The following is a 20,432-nucleotide window of genomic DNA, read 5'->3' on the forward strand; positions in this document are numbered from 1 at the left end:
TATATATATATATATATATATATATCATCATCATCATCATCATCATTTTCTTCTCCGCTTCTCCATTTCAGGGTCGCGGTGTATATATATATATATATATATATATATATATGTGTGTGTGAAATGTGAAATGTTTTACATTTTAGCTTCATATATGACTTCAGCTGTTCAACAATGTGGGTATCCACTATAGTATTTTTACTTTTTATATTATTGTGCATAATGTAAAGTACAATGTGGATTTGCATTGTCTTGTTAAAACAAGCAAGGCCTTATCTTAAAAAAAGGATATTGTCTGGATGGCAGCTTCATAATGTTTGTATATATTGCTCACAGATGTGGAAGTTGCCCATGCCAGGTACACTAATGCACCACCATACCATCACCCATGCTGGCTTTTGCACTGTGTGTTTGTAACAGTCTGGATGGTCCCTCTCCTCTTTAGCCCTTGGCATTCATCATTTCCAAAAGAATTTCAACACTTTTCCACTTCATCTTAGTACATCTTAAATCATCTCAGGACCATAGAGCTCCATGGTGTTTCTGGATCTTGTTTATTTCTGGGTTCTTCTATGCATGATATAGTTTTAAGTTGTGTTTACGGATGCAGCGACAAACTGAGTTCACAGACAGTTGATCCTGGAAATGTTTCTGAGCCCATGCAGTGATTTCCAGTACAGGATCATGTCTGTTTTTACTGCAGTCCACCTGAGGGCCTAAAGATCACAGACATTCAATATTAGTTTTGGGGTTTGTCCCTTGCATATAGAATTGGCAGTTTACACGCTATATTTTTGGTACCAATTCACAAATTTACCAGTCTTTTGTTCCCCGTCCCAACCTTTTTTTGAAATGAGTTGCTGGCATCAAAATAACCATGGACATATATTAAAAAAACATACTCTTTCTCACACTGTACATTTTACAGTTAAAAAAAATAAATAAATTTTAGGTTTACTTTAGGCTTGTGTCATACTTCAGTCAAAAAGCAGTCTGAGCTGAAACATTCTTTAAAACTTCAATGTACATGAGCAAGGGCAAAGTGCTGTATATGAAACAGGCTTTGTGACATCACACACAAAACTGATCTCAAACAAGCTGTTTTTAGAGCTTCCTTTTTACAATATCAACAGTCCCTGTCAGAACTAATAGCAACATTCCACAAATGTCAGAATAAATAATGATGATAATAAATGGGCCACAATGGGCAGCACAAATCCAAGAAGGGAATTCAAAATTTTATGTTCAGAAATGTATGCCCTTCTCAAATATTTAAAAGTGTTGCCTTTTTGAAGGTTATAACCTGACAGTGACCATCATAAACTGTACAGAAAAAACAACAGCAGTATCAGTAACTGAACGGCTCCGTGAAAATTCCCTAGCCCTGCTGGAGCACATCGATGTAAATTTCATTAAACGTATCAACAACCTGCAAGTTGGTCCAAAGACTGAGAACGGGCAGTTAGTCTTAGCAGGAAAAAAGGAAAAAGACTGGTTAATATCCTGCACCTCCATCTGCCTTATAAGGCTGTCCCTCCCTGTGGTGGGATGGAAGGATGGAGAGGGAATGAGAAGAAAGAGAAACAGCAAAGAGCAAGGGAAGATTGAGGTTTTGTAGTCTCTGTGTAACAGATAAGACAGCTCCAGTAATCTGACTCTAAGTCTGTGGATAAAGGCAGTTTGTCTCTTCTTGGGCCTTCTGTCAACACCTGTGGCGTAATTAGGCCTAATTATGAGAGAGAGTTCCCCTTCCAGAGCCGTGTTATTAAATAAAGACCAGGGCTCGGCAGCCAGGTATCTCTCAACACAGCAAGGGGCTGGCGACCTTCAGATCAAACGCAGCACTATCAGCAGCCCCGGCCTTATAACGGATCCGATGGGGAAGTGGGCTTGGGTCTTGGGAGGGGGTGCGCACACTCATTTTACATGGGGCTTCAAAGCCTAGGAATAAACTGCCCGCATTCTTTCTCCTCTCTCAGAGCGAGGATGGAAGGAGGGACTTCAGCTCACCTGCTCCCGTCTCTGCTGTCATATGCTGCCATTCATAAATAAGCCCCTCCAGATCCTGGAGATTACGGAAATGCAAAAACATAATGAATCCTGTCTGGCTAAATGAGTGCAGCTCAGTGCCATCCCCTCATAAACACTGCTCTTGCCAACCTGCAGATCTGAAAGGTGGAGTGAAGGAATGCCCTAATACCATGAAATTGTTCGGTGCACACTGCATTTCAAAGGAAGATGTAGCTATAAAACTGGACAAATGGTAAAACATATTTCATATGTATTCGGCCCAATGGAAAGGAGCTGTAGATATTTATGAAATAGCCAAGAACCTAAATATGTAAAATATGACTTTGTCTGCCATTCCGGTGCACTTTACAAGTCGAAAACATTGGTTATTTTTAATTTTCCAACATCACTCCAACGCAGCATAATTTCTCTCTCATAAGCTAAAAAAAGGTTCTGAAAAAAATTATTAAAAATTCAAATTTTACAAAGTCCAAAGAAATACATATGGCTTGAACTAAATATTTGAACAAATATACAGCAATCACCCCTCCCCCTCCTATCACCCACACTATCTCTCCTCCTAAAGCTGGTTAGTGACATCAGTTCTGATGAGGATTTCTATACTTTATCACTCAGTCAGTACTAATACATTATCACTAACTGCACTCCTCACATTTACTGAACTGAATCATTGTCTGTAACCGCTTATCAAGTTCAGGGTCACGGAGGGTCCAGAGCCTACTTGGAATCATTGGGCACATGGCAGGAACACACCCTGGAGGAGGGCGCCACATTCACACTGTCGCCAATCCACCTACCAATGTGTGTTTCTGGACTGTGGGAGGAAACCCACGCAGACACAGGGAGAACACACCAACTCCTCACCCAGAACAGGACTCGAACCCACAACCTCCAGGTCCCCCCAACACTACCTGCTGCGCCACTGTGCCACCCTCCTACATCACTTGCACTTTGCTGGTTGATCAGTATAGAGTCTGCGGAGCTGCTCACTGGGGGCTTAGCGCCCCTAAAGCCCTGTTCCTAGAATTGCCCCTGCTTATATGCATGTCTGTTCCAATTCTAGACTGGTAAATGGCTGTATGCTGTATGCTGTAAGCAATAGTGGATTGTTATAAACTTTCTGGAAATTATTTAAAATCAATTCTTGGTGGATAGGCACTTAAGAAAAAATTATTTTAAAATTACCACCTTTATAATTATCACCATGTAGGTTGACTTGGGATTGTGGACAGGAAATAAAATTACTACATTTTCATCTCAGCTCAGTTTCTTACACCACTATGTAATTAAGTGCCAATGAATACAATTCTAAAAGTTGTTAGCTCTCTACAATCCACCTCACATCCAAAACCTTTAAATGACTTACTTTACATGTCAGCAATATGTTTTATGTATATCTGTCCTTAACATTGTGTGAAATTTTCTTGATAAACAGACCAATAGGAATGCTCCAAAATGATTTGGAATATTCAAATAAATATTTTTATATTGACTCCCATTGAAACTTAAGATGTTTTTATCCTTTACTTATAACTTAATATTTTGGATACACACATGCAACTGATGGCAGTAACAAGTGATATTTGCATTTCAAATGAATAGGATCCCTGCATCCTAAGTGAATAGTTTCTGGCATTTAAAAATATCAATAAATCATTATTAAATAAAATCTCAGAGGTTGCCAAAGAGGTCTATCTGTCACTCTCTGGTGCAGCTGCAGGTCCTCCCCTTTCCTAATGAGATCATACCTCAGCTCTCAGGCATTCTTTCATTCTTCTCTTTATCGAAACATTCTTATCTTGTTTTCCTCTCACCCCCCACCACCACCCCCTCCCCCTATATCTCAGACCTTTTCCAAGTTTTAAAAACCAACCTCCCGCCACCTGCTCACAAAACAAAAATAAGAGAAGTCAAATTCTCCAAGGGAGGAAACAAATATTGCGGACGGAGCCACAGCTCCATTATAAAGTCCAGTTAAATAAACACAGCAGGATGTGAGGCATATATAGGACACACACCCTATATTGTAAGGAGAGTATTTGGGGTGGAAAAACCGCTGTGGGGTAGATAGAGGTCTGAAGTCCGTAACAAGGGGCACCCACACCCCTGTCACTCAGACTAGACGCAGGGGAAGAGGCTGCATTGTTTCTGCCAATGGCGTGAATGCAGTGCCAAGGCATGCAGAGATAAGAGCTGAATGCTGAGGCTCTCGGAGACTGACCGTGTGTGGGGGCAGTGTTGATTGAGCACTTTGTCACTGGCCAATGATTTGAGTGGACATGGCTAACAAAGAAGCCTGCAGGTAGTGTGCTCTTATCTGTTAGCATTGTCACCTATTTCCTTCCTCAGGTGTGTTCAGTCTTTTGCGAGTAGCCGGACTGATGAGGACAGCCAATCGTCCGCTCTCCGTTCTATCACACACACACACACGTCTTACATAATATATCGTCATTAGGTCTACGCGGGGTCACACACAAAGACCAGTGTTGGTCTCTCAACTTCAACAGACCATTAACATTTCTGTCATTTATTAAAATGACACTTTAAATCAGTGTATAAAGATTTCCCAAATCCACCAAGATGTCTGTATTACTCAATAATTGGCCTGTAACTCTTACAAAGTGATTTGATGCAAAGTGGTTAGATGTGGAGATAATTACTGACTCTGATTTCTTCACAGTTTATGTGATAGGAACCAGGCATTTGCAAATAACCACAGACATTTTATTTAACGAGTGAACCAACACACATTTTCTTAGTTTAAAAGTATATTTTCACCTTATAAAAGACCAGTATGTAGTTTTCAATGCAATGATAAAAACTGCTTTATTAGCATTTCAGGATTTACACGTCTGGTTCCTATTACCACTACTGTCAACCGTTCTTCATATATAACATATGTTTTATAGAATATTACATTTTGTTTCACACCACTGTAAATAACTGTTTACATCGTAATTTAATCATACAACAATTTTGAAACACAGGACATTTTACTTCTACATGTTCTTCTCTGCCATAAAATTACCACTTCATGACAAAATGTAAGCCAGACCCACACTGAAAATCTATGGATAAGTCCCAATTGTGCAATTATTGCACACTATTACTGTAAGATGTTTGTATATATATATTGTTAATTGTTTAAAGGGTAAGCACCACTTAATGGACCTCCATGAATATTTCACACTATTTTAGTTACTGACATATATAAGTATGAATTAAAATGTAAATAGCATGCTTCATTTGCTTTAAAACTGACAATTTTATTAAATTGACGGAAAAACACGAGCTCGCTACGGAAATTCTTGAACGCAACCGTGACGTCACTGGTGGACAACAGCTGAACAACGCAGCGGTAAAACACCGTTATGACAGTATTTAGCTAAATAACCAACATTATTCATGACAATAGCCTAGCAATAAGCTAAACTCAAATTTAGAGGTACCATTATTCTTGTAAATGTGATCGAAGTCAAACTCGAATTCATCCGTCACTATAAACCTCCGTAATGCAGCTACGTAGCCGAGTATAATCTGAGCCACCGAGTTTAGCAAGTCAAGCTAACGTTAACTAACACCAACTAAAACAGGCGAAGTGAGTGTCCTTACCCTGTTTACCTCCATGTTACAGAGGCTCTTGAACACCTTTCGTTGGTTTCCTTACATGCCCATATTTTTGGAAAAGCGGAGTGAGCGTATGGTCCTTTCCATAGTGCCCGTTTAAAGTTGACAAATCTAGTCAGTTTTCTGGATATTTTGGGATCTTTGGGCCATTTGTGCACAGATGTCCCACTGTACATTGAATGATTGCAGCCAAAAACAACACACCTTTTCGTCATTTTGCATTAAATTAAGTGCAACTTCTAGAGTTGTTGTCCACCATCTACGTCACAGGCAAGACGCCTATTAGAGTTTCCGAACACCGTTGGGGGGGGGGGACCAACGGTCTTTTAAACCTTATTCCTTGAATTAGTAAGAAATAACATGTTTTCTGACTATCAGTAAACAAAAGTTAGGAACTCAAATTCCACTGTATTTATTTGATTGACACTTTCATATAGCTGGTGCTTAGCCTTTAATTACTACTCTGTTGCATACTAAAGGGAAGCACTGAATTGTTCCTATGCTAGCACACACCATTGCAAGCTGCATCACCCACATTCCAGTCTGTTCACTTGATGTTGGCATCTTTGCCCTTCATTATATATACCTCCCCCCAGATAGATGAAATTCCTCCCATTCTTTTTCACATTTTGTGCGGATGCTCACTATTGGAGAAAACAAAAAAAACTTTATTATTATAGTATTTTAACAATTTCATTTAATATCCTTCACAGGGTTGCTATTAAAAATATTATATTCTTCTGTTTACAGTCCCCACTTTTGTCAGAGTATGTGTTTCAGAAATAGAGCATTTCAAATCAAAGCACTCTAAATGTCTGATTACATCTTAACACACTGATCTCATTTTAATAATGCAGTAGACGTCCCCATTACATTCTAGTTATTTTTTTATAAAATGTATTGTTAATACACTTTTAATCCTTAAAATTGCATTGCAAAAACAAAATAAATAGTAATTACACAAAGCCTATATCAAATCAAGCCTATTTGCCACTTAAGGTTTTATATGGTCAAAGATGAAGTTCAGTAAAATAAACTATAGGATGTGAAACACTGTTAGGTGGATTGTATTTGCAAAATAGTATCAGTGGCTGTGAACGAATGTGTGAGTGCCTGATGCACTTTGATGGACTGCTGGCCCTTGACTTGCACGCAGTTACACTAGGTTGGTCGTCCATCTATTGCTTTGCGTACTTATGCTTTGCACCCCTTTCAGAGAGGTCTTATTCAGGGGGTAAATCATTCCCAGCATTGCAGTGCAATTGTTGTACTTGTAGGATTGGATCAGAGACAGCAGAACACAGATGTGTCTAACTGACTGACCAGTGTTTAGAACACACACTGATGCTGCATCACCACTTCTATTTCCCTGAAGTGCTGAAAATATTCCTATACCTATATATTGCCTGCTCTGTGGTGGTCATGTGGCAAAGAACAGGGTGAAAGGGGGCATACAGTGAATGCAGAGCAACAGATGACGTACATTCTGTAACTTTAGAACAATACAGTGATCGTATGTGGCCAGTGCAGCAGTTAAAATGGAGAGTGAATGTAGAAACAATTAGTTCATTAGTTTTTGCTGATCAGTGCAATATTGTCCCTGTTGCTAAGCAGGATTTCGCTGTTATAGCTTTGGTGTTGCTTTGTTTGTCTGTTTTTGTTTTCTGTCAAAGCTTGCAATACCGTGTTCTCTTTAGTGTAGCCTATTTTTTAAGAGAAGAAAGCTGACTTACAATCCAGTGAAGACAAGCTATGTCTAGTTTTAAGAAGTTCAGACATGCACATGAAAAATATCAGAAAATAGTGGTGTAGTTATTTATAAGTATCATCTGACCAAGGAAATTTAATCAACCAAACCATTCACAGATCTATAACATAACCGTTAAAAATACAAAGATCTACTAAACGAAGAAAAGGAAAATCTGATGAATTTCTGATATTATAAGTTGTAAAAACTGCTTTAAATTATTTTGTAACTTGCAATGCTCTCAGACAAAGAGTCCCGCGATAATCAGAAATTGCCAGTGTTTATACTTCTATATATTAAATGCTATAAAATATAAAAAGCATTAAAATAGAAAACTATAACAATAGACGTCAGTTACTGAAGTAGCATCAGTTTAAAAGTTTCACAATAAAAGTCCTCCTGGTCCCCCGTTATCCACTCACTTAATCCTATGAAACGAACCGTAACATTACCCTAACACACAGAAGAAGCCATCGTGCTGATTTGTTTGAATATGAAGCTAATATTATTGTGACATATGTAATAATATCGTTAATATAAGTAATAACCTTAGTTAAACTGTCTTTACCTGAACAGCCCGACTGAAACACTAACACAGCAAGCTGAAAGGACCCCGCCGAGGAGAAGAGGCGCCCTCATCACTGCCTGATCCTTATTATTGTTATTCTATTTTTCCTGCGTTCTTATACACCCGATATTTAAAAGTAATATATAATTTTAAAAGAATGTAAACTGAATATGCATGACTCAAAATGTGCTTTATAGTGTAGTAAACCATGCGTTAAAATTGGTATAAATGTATCAAATATTTACTTATTTAATATGAATACTACATACACCTTAGATAGCACATTAATGCTAGATACATTTGAAGATATTAAAGCACCAAAAAGTTTAGATATTTCGATTGTTATATGTTACACGTCTTTCATTCTAGACTGCAAGGAAAATTTATATTATATTTTGTCATCTGTCCAGATGCAGAGGCAGCGGTGGATTTGAGTGGCGCATCACTGCCTCTGCATTAGCCTAAATGCACTAAAAAAACTAAAGCCATTTTCACTAAAGCCATTTTTGTGGTTGATATTGTCCCATAAATAACTGTGATAACTGTCATTTTATCTATAAGCAACTGATATGGTGCAATTACATATTTAAAAAGAAATAACCTCTAGCACTTAAAACTTTGCTTTTAAACAAATTGATATAATGGCCTCAATTAACCAATACCTACCAATTTAAGAACTTCTCTTTTTAAAATCTACAATAGTCATTATATTGTCTTAGTTTAATGTAGATTCAATGTATTACACACTTGTATGTTTTAACAAGCCTAAATAATCACGTATATGCAGGTGTTTCTGTATTAAGTTAGAAAATGGTTGAGCAATTACGTTCTGGAACATGAAGCTACTGCAGTCCTGTCTTTGTTTCTTCACTTACATTTGTTGACAGCATTGGCTAGTCTTATGCTCCCAATTTTTACAGCCCTAACCAACAAGATGATGACAGCCAGTAAGTTGGCGTGCCTGTAAAATGATGCTGTAAGTTTTCTGGCAGCAAGGCATTAAGGATAGCCTCAGATTAGTCCTGCCTCACTGTAGTGGTTAAGTCAGCAGCCAGTGATGCCTGCTTCTAAGTCATTTCTTACTGCTGCTCTCATAATTGCTGCTTCATTACTGGTAGACCCAGTAGTAGTGAAATTCCTGAATTTGATTTCCAGGAGATTTGCAGAGGTTCCAACACAAGAACCAAGCAGAGCAGCTAACCATTAATGCCTTCAGTCTTACATGGATTCTTACTGCTACCTGGAGCTGAGCAGGAAAGTGAGATCTTTGCCAACCAATCTGTTGTCACTGGAGCTACATTCAATGCTCCCATGGTGTGGGTGTCACAGAGTTCCTGGCTGCTGCAGTCCTCAATTATTCTCTGGGCTTGGAGCTCACGGTCACCACAATCCTCAGCCATCTGCTGGGATTTGAGTACTTTGGCCATCACCCGAGCTCAAAGCTTCCATCGGCTGTCTGCTTGACTTGAAGCTCCTTGGCTGTGTGTTGGGCTTGGTCCTTTGTAAGTGCTTTCATTTTCATCCAGCCACTGGGTTTGAGCCTGAAGTCAGGTATGATGTTTAGTGCCTTCATTCTGAGGGCCAGGATTTTGATGTTGGCCATGATTAATCACTGAAGTTCCTCAATCTCTTCAGCCACATCCCACTTCTGACAACAATTTGGTGTTGGTGTCAAAGAAGGCAACAGAAACACACCCACCACAACATGAAACCACCCGCCTTATACACATACTACATACATTTCAACAAACCAACTCCCATCCTAATTTGTATGCATATCTTGGGTCTGAATAAAACATACGTAAGTGTTCCTGTGTGCATTGAATGTTAAGTAAATGCTACCCACTTAAAAATAATGGTTCTACAAGGGTTCTTTAGTAATGATTAAGCATGATTTAAGGTTTCTTTGCATCATGAAGGGGTTCTTCAGGTTGATGGAGAATTTGCTATAGATGTTCTATATAGCACCTTTTCCATGTGGCACCAAAAACATTTCCTACTGTAACACACTTGAGATGGTAACAATAGAGGAACTGTTTATGGTGCAGTATAGAACCAGCTATAGCACATTCTCCATTGACTTGAAGACCCTGTCATGATGTAAAGAAACCTTTAATCATGCAAAAAATTCTTTTAACACTTAAATATTGCGCTCTATGTACTGAGTCAGAGATAATATTGCTTAAATATATATTTGTGTAATGAATATTAAAAATAAATATTTATTTAATTTCTTTCTCATGTTGATTGCCTAGATATTTCTCTGAGTTTACGAAATGTGAAATCCTAAACAGTGGAATGGAAATGAAAATGGAAAATGGTTTTGTAGGAATGGGTTTTGTCTGGTTCTGGTAAATCCTAACAATGGCCGTAAGTGGTCATCAGGAAGAAAGATGTAGAATATGGAAGCTTTAAGCACAAAATGTATTTGAGTTTTAATGTAAATGAAGCTAATATTATTTGTGTTGTGGTGGACATTTTCAGATGTTTGCATGAAGCATGAAGCACTCAGAAAGTCTGCCCTTTTAAAAGTGTGCTTACCGTTAATACTTTGCGACGTTGCATGACATTCGTAGGCTTGTGGTTTATGTCTGAAACCCTTTTTTTTCTGAAAATAACAAAAGATACATGAACCCGCATAACCCCCTTTGCAAGGTAGAAAACTGGGTATCCTAACCAGACAAGTTTTTTTTTCTTTCTTTATTCTTTTTGGGCTAAATGAAAAAGAGCGAAGAGGAGGGGGTTGGAAAAAAAAATCTCTTAATCCTCAGAACACACAGTGGCCTTTCATAGCTGCAGCGAGACACAGAGAGAGAGAGAAAGAGAAACCTCTATTTGTCCATTCCTATCATGGAGGAGGTTTCAGGCTCACCAAGGTCTGGACGAAAAAGATTATATGAAACCAGAGCATTTTAAACCGCTTTAGAGACCCAGGATTAGCCCAAGCTGATGGCTGAACTGGGCCTCTCTCTAGCACTCCCAAGAAATGAGACAGTACAGTTTCACAGGTGCTGTATGAGATGAATTTTAAAGCAGTATAGTATTTAAAGTCACAATAAACCACCCGGAGAACATACAACAATGTTAGAGTGCCTAAAAAGTATATAGGCAAGGCTTAAATGACTTATCTTGACAAAAACATGACAAATACATGATAGGCCATTTTCAAAAATTACTTATATATTACGGATTGTGTGCTGATTCAATACAAGGTTTATATTATATAACAAACATTTTCTGTGATCATTTAAATATCATTCTACCTTCTTCACAAATGGCTAAGCTTTTACACGTGCTCATGCCTGTGTACTGAACAGCGAAATGTTTATTGTGTGTTGCTGTGTAAACAAATACAAATTCCTTATATAGTGCAAACATTTTTCATATTTCATAAAATTGTTCAGTTATTTAATTTCATTTTGTTTCAATGTGATGTATCTACAAAGCAAATTCTTCTTCATTAATGTCAAGTCAAGCAACTAGAGGTTGAAAGGGTCAGTAATACAACTGCATACTTGTCATCACCTTTCCTATAATGATATTGACCTCAGCCTGGGCCAATTATAGCAAATGGACGAGGCGGGATTGTGACCCTCACCGAGGGGGGTGTGAAATGCACTCTTGGCCTAGACTGGGTGGATGCCATGGGACGCAGAACCATGAATTATTGGTGACTTCTCCATTTACTCATCTCCCACAGTCTCCCTGGGTCCAAACAGGAGGACAGTGCATTGTCCAGTTAGATGAAAATGGAGGAAAGGAATCCCTGGACACATGTTCTCACTGTTTCATGCGGTCTCTTTTTTCACTAACTCTCTCACTTATCCTCACAGTGGGAGTCCAGCATCTGAGGACTCTGGTTTCTGACCATTTCTGAGTAATGGTTTAACAAAATAATAAGTGGATTTTCAAGTCGATACAAAAAAAAAATATGTATATTATGTGTTTTTTAAGTTTGTGTGTGTTTTAAGTTCAGCTACATAAAGGTCCAGTGATGTAGACACATACAGAAAAATGAATAGGACTGCATGAGCATAAGGTCAGCATGCCCTGTGCCAAGTGTTGGCAAGAGGGTTATAACGCCCATGGCTTTGGGCTGTAGAACTGTGTTCTCTGGAGTGATGGTACTCCATGCAGTTCCTTTGGGATGAGTTGGATGAGCATTTGTGAGCCAAAACTAACATTCCAATATCAGTACCTGACATAGCAAAGTGGTGATACTGGTTTCAACACTAAAAACAGTATCATGAAACATATTATGAAACAATATCTCGAGCATCAGGCAGCAGATCTGTAATCATTTCATCAAGAACATTGTGTGAACAAGATTTTAGAGGCAGATTTCAGAGATTTTACAGGCAGAATAAAGATAATCCAATTTTAAAAAATAAATAATAAGGAATTCATCACCACTGAGCATATGTGCGATTTTTTGCTAGAGATTTCTTTCGACAGCCCACACCATTTATCTGGGGACAATAGTGCTAAGGAAGCATTGCAGAATCCTTGTGATTCCAATTTCACGGACACACATCTGTCCACAGCAGCATTAGAGTGGGGCTTGTACCTCTGTCGTCACGACAACATTGGAGCAAATATCTGCATCGAAGCGTGAAGCAGCAGAAGCCTTCAGAAGATAACTACAACTTCATGTACATGAATCACACGCAAACAAACTGAAATTAATCAACTGTTTAAACAAGTGAATTATTTAAAGGAACCATTAAACATAATTTCAGATTTACATCTCACAAATATAGTTCATCAGCCGAGACATGGCGGATCAAGCAGTAGTATCAAGTTCAAAACAGGTACTCCAACTTCGGTCCTTGACCTGACTTATGTTTTTTTGGCTAAACGCAAAGCTCTCTACTAATGCCCTTCATTTCAGAAGAGATCCCTGATGAGCAGGTGTCCACAAAGGTGTAGCCAGTGTATGTCCAACAAAATGCACAATAAGAGCTTTATAAAGTGCATGTGTGCAGTGGCATGTGCAATGATGCAGTTAGCAGTAAGGTGCAGTTATGTCCAATATCGGTATGAATGTAAACATTGTGTTTAGCAGCAGATTTTTCCAAGTTAGTCATGTCAAGCTCCACTGTGTCTTTTCAAATTTCCACATCATTTCAAATAAGAGAACACTTATAGCCAATTCCATTATAGCTTTGTTGGTTATCTTTGTACTGTGTGATGTGGGAGGAAGACTTTTCTTAGATCTCTGGACATTGGTGGCGGTTGCACTAGTGAATTCACACACGTTTTAGTAGAAGACCATACCCAGGATCAACACAGTGTGTACACAATTTAACTGGCACAATAACCTTAAACTTAATCCTTAACTTTACTGTAAACCTAACTCTAAAGTCCAAAATGTCAGAAATGGCCCCAGTTTGTGCTTATTTAATACTACTGTTTACACCTAACCGAAATCCTAACCCTAACCCTAATTTAAACCGAACTGTAGTATTTTGTTCTCAGTTAACGCTCACACAAACAGACAACAGCACTGTATTGTAGCCCTGTTTTGGCATGGAATCAGCAAGACAGTTATGTTATGAATAATTGGAATGCTTTTTCTTTGTTGTATCATCGGCGACTGGCCTGAAAAACTTTGCAATTTTATTTTTTACATATTCAGTCATCATTTTCAGTTACCCATTTTTAAAGATGGCTGACTGACTGCATTGAAGTTAAGTGGGAAAACTTTGCAAACTGTCCTTTAGAATAAAATATGCTCATAATTTGAGGAGTTATGTTTTGAATAATAGAACCAGAGAGATCTGTTTGCATGTGTAAGGGGGTAAGGAGAGCACCCAATCTCTTCCGCTATCCTACACATTACGCTGACTATCTGTTGGTGTGTGTTGGAGAGGATCTGTTGATGGACAGTGTGTGTGAGTGAGGTGTTTCAGAGGCAGTGTGGATGGACTGCTGGAGTTGAACTGTGTTTGTGTGTGTGGGAGAAGAACAGAGACTAATCTAACAGTTTTCCAGCCAAGGTCTAGCTCCAAGGCCAGCCAGAGGGAGTCTGTAAACTGCTACAGACATTTCTAACTCACTACTGATAACATGCCCTTAGGGCCCAGGTTCACCTCAGGTGACAAGGAGGGACAAGCAACACAAACTAAACTCTATGATGTTGCGTTAATGCCCTATAGGACCAAACATATTTGGACACATATCAACAGTATTAACAGAGTTTGTTCATGTTTAGTGTAGAAAAAAACCTCTACTCTTAGAAGACATTAGCCTAGAAGATTCTGTGAGAAATGAATGGCATTAGTGAGGTCAGATCCTTATGTTGGCATATAGTTCTGGATCATAAATATCACCAATTTATTCCAAAAACCCATTACTCCAGAGAACAGAATTCCACAGACACATACTGGGGTCATATTCCAACAAATCCCATAGTTATATGAGGATGATCCATCACCGAATGAAGTAATGCTGCTCCACAGTGCAAAACATAGCACATGGCCTAGAGATTGGCAAAGATTTTCTGTGGATAAATGTCTGCACAATTAAACGTCTTTGTCCACAACTGGTGCACTTTAAAGTAGCTGAATTTACTAATTAGAAAAAGTGTCCGCACACTTTTGGAAAAGCATTTCAGGTAGCGCATGGAGGGGGTTGGGGGAACTGTGTAAGTTCATAGGTTTTATTTCATACATTTGATGCCGTCCCTGTTTTTTTAAATGTGAAAAATAAGTCAAAATAAAGAAATAAAGAGAAGCCTAGTGAGAGTAGGTGTGACAGACAGAAGCAGAATTTGTTGTGTCTGGATGGGGCCCACGTCCACAAACAAGCAATAAAAACTCTCCGAAAACACAAGGAAAATGAGAAAATAAAAGAGGAGGGAAATGTGGCATGGACTCTCTCTCCAGGGTGACCAGGACAAACAGGAAAAGGAATATTTGAAACTGAGAAAGCTCAGGGTAAATAAACTGAGTGTGGCTTCAGCTTCATTCTCCCAGAGTGAGCTGGACACACTGGAACTGGAGCTTAAACCAGTGTCTAAACCACTCACCCACAAACATCGTAGAATGCAGTCTGTCAGCATCCCACAGAAATTATACAGACATGCATATATGCATCATTATAATTATCATTATATATAATGAGAGAGAGAGAGAGAGAGAGAGAGAGAGAGAGAGAGAGAGAGAGAGAGAGAGAGACTAAAGATGAAAGAGGGAGAGAGAGAAAGAAAATAGGAAGAAATAAAAACATATGGGAGAGAAATATAGGAGGAGAAAAAAGGAGAAAAGACAGTATAGAAATAAAAAATAAACAGACAAAGGAACAGTGGATGGAGGGAGGGGAGAGGGAGAGAGTGAGAGAGAGAGAGAGGGAGAGAGTGAGAGAGAGAGAGAGGGGGTGGGGGAGAGATATCTTTATAACATGTTTTGACTCTAATGAATAAAAACGTCACTCTGCGGGAAGATAAGAGTCTGATTTATGGCGTGATGTGTTAAGATGATAACTGCAGCTCCATGTGGGAAATAAAGAAATAGAAAGAGCAACAGAGCAATTGAGAAATGTTAAATCTTTGCTATCTCTGTTTTTCTCCTGCATCATATTGAAGAGTGAAGTGGCAAAATATTAAAATACCTCATTTTACAAGTTTAAATTGTCTTAAACATTGAATGCCTTAAAAAAAATTACTTACAGATTCTAAGTTAAGCAACAAGTAAACCGAATGTAAAACCAGTTTCTCTAAGTTTAACTGGAATTTGAAGGTAGCTAGGTTATGTAGTTTATAAACTTTTATTAATGTAACACTAGCCCCACTCCAGGTGACTGTCTGTGAGGTGTTTGGCGTGTTCTCCCAGTGTCCGTGTGGGTTTCCTCCCACGGTTCAAAAACACATGTTGTTATGTAGATTACAGATAATGAATGAATGAATGAATGAATGAATGATTTAACACGGTTGCCATTAAAAGTCTATATTACTAATCATAGTATCTAATTTACACTTGGCATTGGGCTTGGTAACCTTAGGCCCTTGTGCAGCTGCTCCAGAGCATCTCATGTGTTTCCCTTTTCACAGTTTAACTCTTGTCTGAGCAATTGTTGTGGTTTAAAGTTACTAAATACAAGATAGTCCTTTAAACGCATGGACACAATTCATCTGTGAAGATCTGGGGAAACCAATTCTGGAACCACCATTACTCTTTACAAACTACAGTACACTCCAGCAGGTAAGAAAATAGGTGGGTGTGGGAATTATACAGAAAGAATGCAGCCATATTGGATTTGACACAACAGATATACCATCAAAGAGAAACAAAGCAACAACAAAGCTGGTTAAATTAATTATTCCTTTCCTCCCTAATAAAGTCTTGTTTTTTTAACTCCTGTGTTGACTGTAAACAGATCAGTGCAGGTTTAAAGTCTTACTCATTCATCAACATTTCTTATTTAATCTCTGATCTCTTCACAGGAAGACTGGCAGGTGACTAATTAATAAGCGCTCTCACTCACTCACACACACATACACACCATCGCACCTTCCACTAGACCTGAGCCAACACCCAAATTTCCTGTGTCATTGGTAACCTGCCAGTGGCCCTGTTGTTGTTGTCTGGAAATTGAAAACCACAGAGATGACAAACATGAAATTATCAGGATGCTGATTTAGAGCATTCTGTCAGCCGACATGTCTGTCCCTTTATGAAAGATGCGCATTTTCTCCTTTATCTTTATTTCGTTTATATTTGAATAATAATTAAAAAAGCAAATTTGAGTGCAAATTCCAAACAGTAAATACTGATTATTGTCTGGGTTTATCAGGGTAATAACAGTTGTGTCTGAAGCGTTCCTTGTATGCTTATTCATGCATTTGCTCATTGGAAAAGGTCATTTGGTGACACAAACTAGTAGGTACCTAAGTACCAAGAAGACGTTTCTAACAAAGTGGACAGTGTGTGCAAGTACAAAGTCAATATCCCTAATAAAGTGGCCAATAAGTGCAGGTAAAAGTAGGTGTGAATGTATCTTTGGCTGAAAATGAAAAGCCCCCTAATTAGAACTTCATTAGGGGTTTTTTTTCCTCTTTTTCTCTGTAACTTCAGTGGATGCAGCAACGTGAGCTCTCCCATTGGTTAGGACTCCAGGAGCTAAATGCATGAACAAATTTACAGTGGGTGGGAGGTTTTGCTCACATCACTCACTGACCTTGAGTATGAGTGTGTGTCTGACCACTGCATTACAATCAGTTTCTTCAAATGGTCAACATTTGCAATTGCAGCTCAGTGGCAGGGGTCTTAATTGAAAGTGAAACATCTGGAATGTAAAATATGTCTGTTACATGCTTAAAAATATAACAGTTTGTTAAGGGTAGAAAGCTGTGTAAATTGTATTTTTTTTTTCTTCCACACTGTTCCTTTTAGTCAGCATGTGCATGTGTGTGCATGCTTTAGATCTAGACTTGGCATTTCGACTGTGTGTAAGTGCGCAGGAGTGTTTGTGTATGCATACACACTCCACCGCCATCCCCTCCCTGAAGGCTCCTCAGTGTGACAGCCTATAGGAAGACACTCAAAACGCAAAATCTCCCTGTCCATTATTGGCCCCTATTCATTTTTCCCATAATCCCCTCTTTCTGAGGGCAGCGTCATCTTTTTACGAGTGTTTACACAAGGCAGATATTTGTCCCTTCACTCAGGGCTTTGGTCTTGTAAGCCAGTATGTGTGTAAAACCAGAGAAGGCCCTGATCCACCCCCCACCACACACACACACACACACACCAAAACCTAGCAAAAATAGCCACAATACACTCCTGACACTGAGCCACTGTCAGCCCACAATGGTGACGGATTAGGACGCGAAATGTGGCCTAAACGCAACTTGACATGTTGACATGTTCTGCTAAGTATGTTTCAAGGTGGATTTAAGCACATTTGTTCCATTTCTAAGGCAAACGAAATGCTAAAAGCTTGGGCTTTATGTTTTTTTGGCATTTAGCTTTTCATGTATTATTGTATATTGTTTAATTACAAATAGTTGAAAGTGCATGGTTTTGGCAGAGAAAAATATAAAGCACTATCCCAGATGTGCTAGGCAAGACAAAGCTTATGTTGTAGTTTGTTTATTGTTGAGCCTGAGCTACAATGCTAAAGTTGCTAACAATCACTTGATGTCTTTTTTTTTTCTTTTTTCTTGTAAATACATTTCCAAAACATTTCTCAACCTGCTCAAACCACATCCTGGCCTTTATTAAGGCTGGAAAGACTTGTTGATGTGGTTTTGAGTAAAGAACAGACTAGTCACTAATCTAAACACATGCCCAATGTTATTAGCTGCATGGTGAAGCTTTGTTCATTTTTAAAGCTCACAGTCAGGCAAAGTGTGTCAAATTGTATGGTGTAGAAGTGTGTTAAAATCATATTAAAAGTATGAAGCTAAAAATGGGCTTGAATTAAAGTATCAAATACATTTATTTATCTACAATTTGTACATTTTGTAGCATGCCAAAAGAAAAAAAAAACACTTCTAAAAATGTCTGACTGTCAAAAGTACAAACAACATAAGTGCCTGAGAAAAAAGGGAAAAAATAAAAAAGTTGAAACAGAGGCATGTTTACCACTGTTTTGCATCAACTTCCCTTTTTCATTTTTTCTCTGTTTGAGAACCAAGGATAAAAATTGTTGCAGTTTTACAATTGCAGATTTAACATGTTTTACTTATTTGTGCTTGATAAAAGTTGAGCTGCTCAACACATAGTGATCGCCGTTGTCTGATTCTTATGTGCCATACATTGTAGGGAACACATCTGCGCTGCAGGCAGGCCACACAATCACATGAATGTCGACTAAGCCATGCTAATGTAGCATGTGCAGAATGAGGCCTGGCGTTGTCTTTCTAAAACAGCCATGGATTTCCAGAGAACAGACGTTGCAATACTGGCAGCACATCTCTCTAAAAGCCCATGTGGATATATTTATTACAGTTTCTCTATTAATGCAATGCTATCTGAGGGCTTGAAGCCCAGGCTTAATCAACAGTGATATCAAGTGTGGCCTTAAACAGATTAAACCACTGTTTCAACGTCATTGTTCGGCTTGGAGGAGCATGCTTTTGGCCAAAATAAATTAATAAAAAGTAGTTAAATAAATATTTACCTGGATACTGAGTATTATCAATATTTAGGATTCCTGTCCAAAATATAATGATTGTACCATAGCAAAATTAAAGAATATTAACGATGTAAATTACACTTCTCTTCCCTTCAGTTAAATTTCTTCAGGCTCCAGCACGCTGCCTGTGGTCTAATCGCTGAATCAGGAAAGTTTGGGGCCGACACAGTTTGAGCTCCATGCTTAAGCAAACAAACAGACAGGAATCTGGGCCATTGTTGGTGTGCGTATGTGTGTTTGAGTGACAGGTCAGCACAGACAGGACAGGGTCAAAGAGGGAGCGGCTCTGGTGAGAGAGGAGCTGACCTTACACACACACACAGAATCAGGTGACAAATTAATAATAATTTAAAAAAACAGCTTCCAGACAGGTGTACTTTATAGCGCAACACAGCAATAGTAATTCTACCATGATATGACATGCCTCCTGATTTTGGATGAAGCCTGCAAGAGAAAAAGGACACCATGTTCTCCACACGTGTGGATGGTACACCTAAGCCTAATGGACAATATGGAACTGAACAACTGACACCTACAGTTTTTTTTTTTTTTTTTTTGGTAAAGTTTGGTTTAATTGTTCCTTTGAAGGACGATTTACTGGAATAAATATGACGTCATTCTAATCAGTTACCTTTATTCTGCAACAAAACGTTTCCATCCTGATGGTTGTGGTCACTTACAGGAAAAGAGAGCCCCAGTCCACACCTCACAGGGGTCACTGAAGGCTGAATCAGGAGATCTGCACATCAATATGTACTGGAGATTTTAAACGGAAGGGTTATGCAGTGACAAAACAAGAGCTGAGGCGATATCTTTTAGAAGATCAGCGTTTCATTTCTCCAGCAGCTTTTCAGAGATTTGCTGTATCTATGCCATCTTTTCTGGGGGCTTGAGGTTAAATGTAATATATTTTTAAACATAATAAACCGTGGCTTGTGGAAATGTTGTAGCACATTTCATATTTCATGATTTCCCCCTCTTAATAATTGAAATGTGGAATGAACTGTGCCAACACCTGCTATATATAAGTCTGTGGAAGATATAAGACCGAAGATAAGAGTTTCCAGTAAAGTGAACACAGTAAGTGTTAAATCATGCTCTCTTTAGACTATAAAAAGTTGATTCTATTTTTTCCAGACACAAACCCTCATTCCCTTCATACACACGATAGATATTCTTCCACTTAATTCAGACAGCAAGACCTCCCCAACCAGCTGACTTTAGAGGATCACCTGACCAGAGGGAGAAAAGAAGACAAACACTCCATCATTACTGAAACAGAGACGCTGTACATACTCATGATTTATTACTTTACACATG

General features: G+C 38.6%; 1 protein-coding gene across 1 annotated transcript in view; it reads right to left on the bottom strand.

Moving 5' to 3' along the window:
- The window catches only part of LOC136677053 (guanine nucleotide-binding protein subunit beta-like protein 1), a 50,616-nt gene extending 42,549 nt beyond the window's left edge, over nucleotides 1-8,067 (bottom strand). The window contains exon 1 of the mRNA XM_066654419.1: nucleotides 7,974-8,067. The gene's annotated coding sequence lies outside the window, so the exon portion shown is untranslated. The remainder of the gene's footprint in view (nucleotides 1-7,973) is intronic.
- Nucleotides 8,068-20,432: the final 12,365 nt, after the last annotated feature.

The sequence above is a fragment of the Hoplias malabaricus genome, chromosome X2 (assembly GCF_029633855.1).
Source record: "Hoplias malabaricus isolate fHopMal1 chromosome X2, fHopMal1.hap1, whole genome shotgun sequence".
Taxonomy (NCBI): domain Eukaryota; kingdom Metazoa; phylum Chordata; class Actinopteri; order Characiformes; family Erythrinidae; genus Hoplias; species Hoplias malabaricus.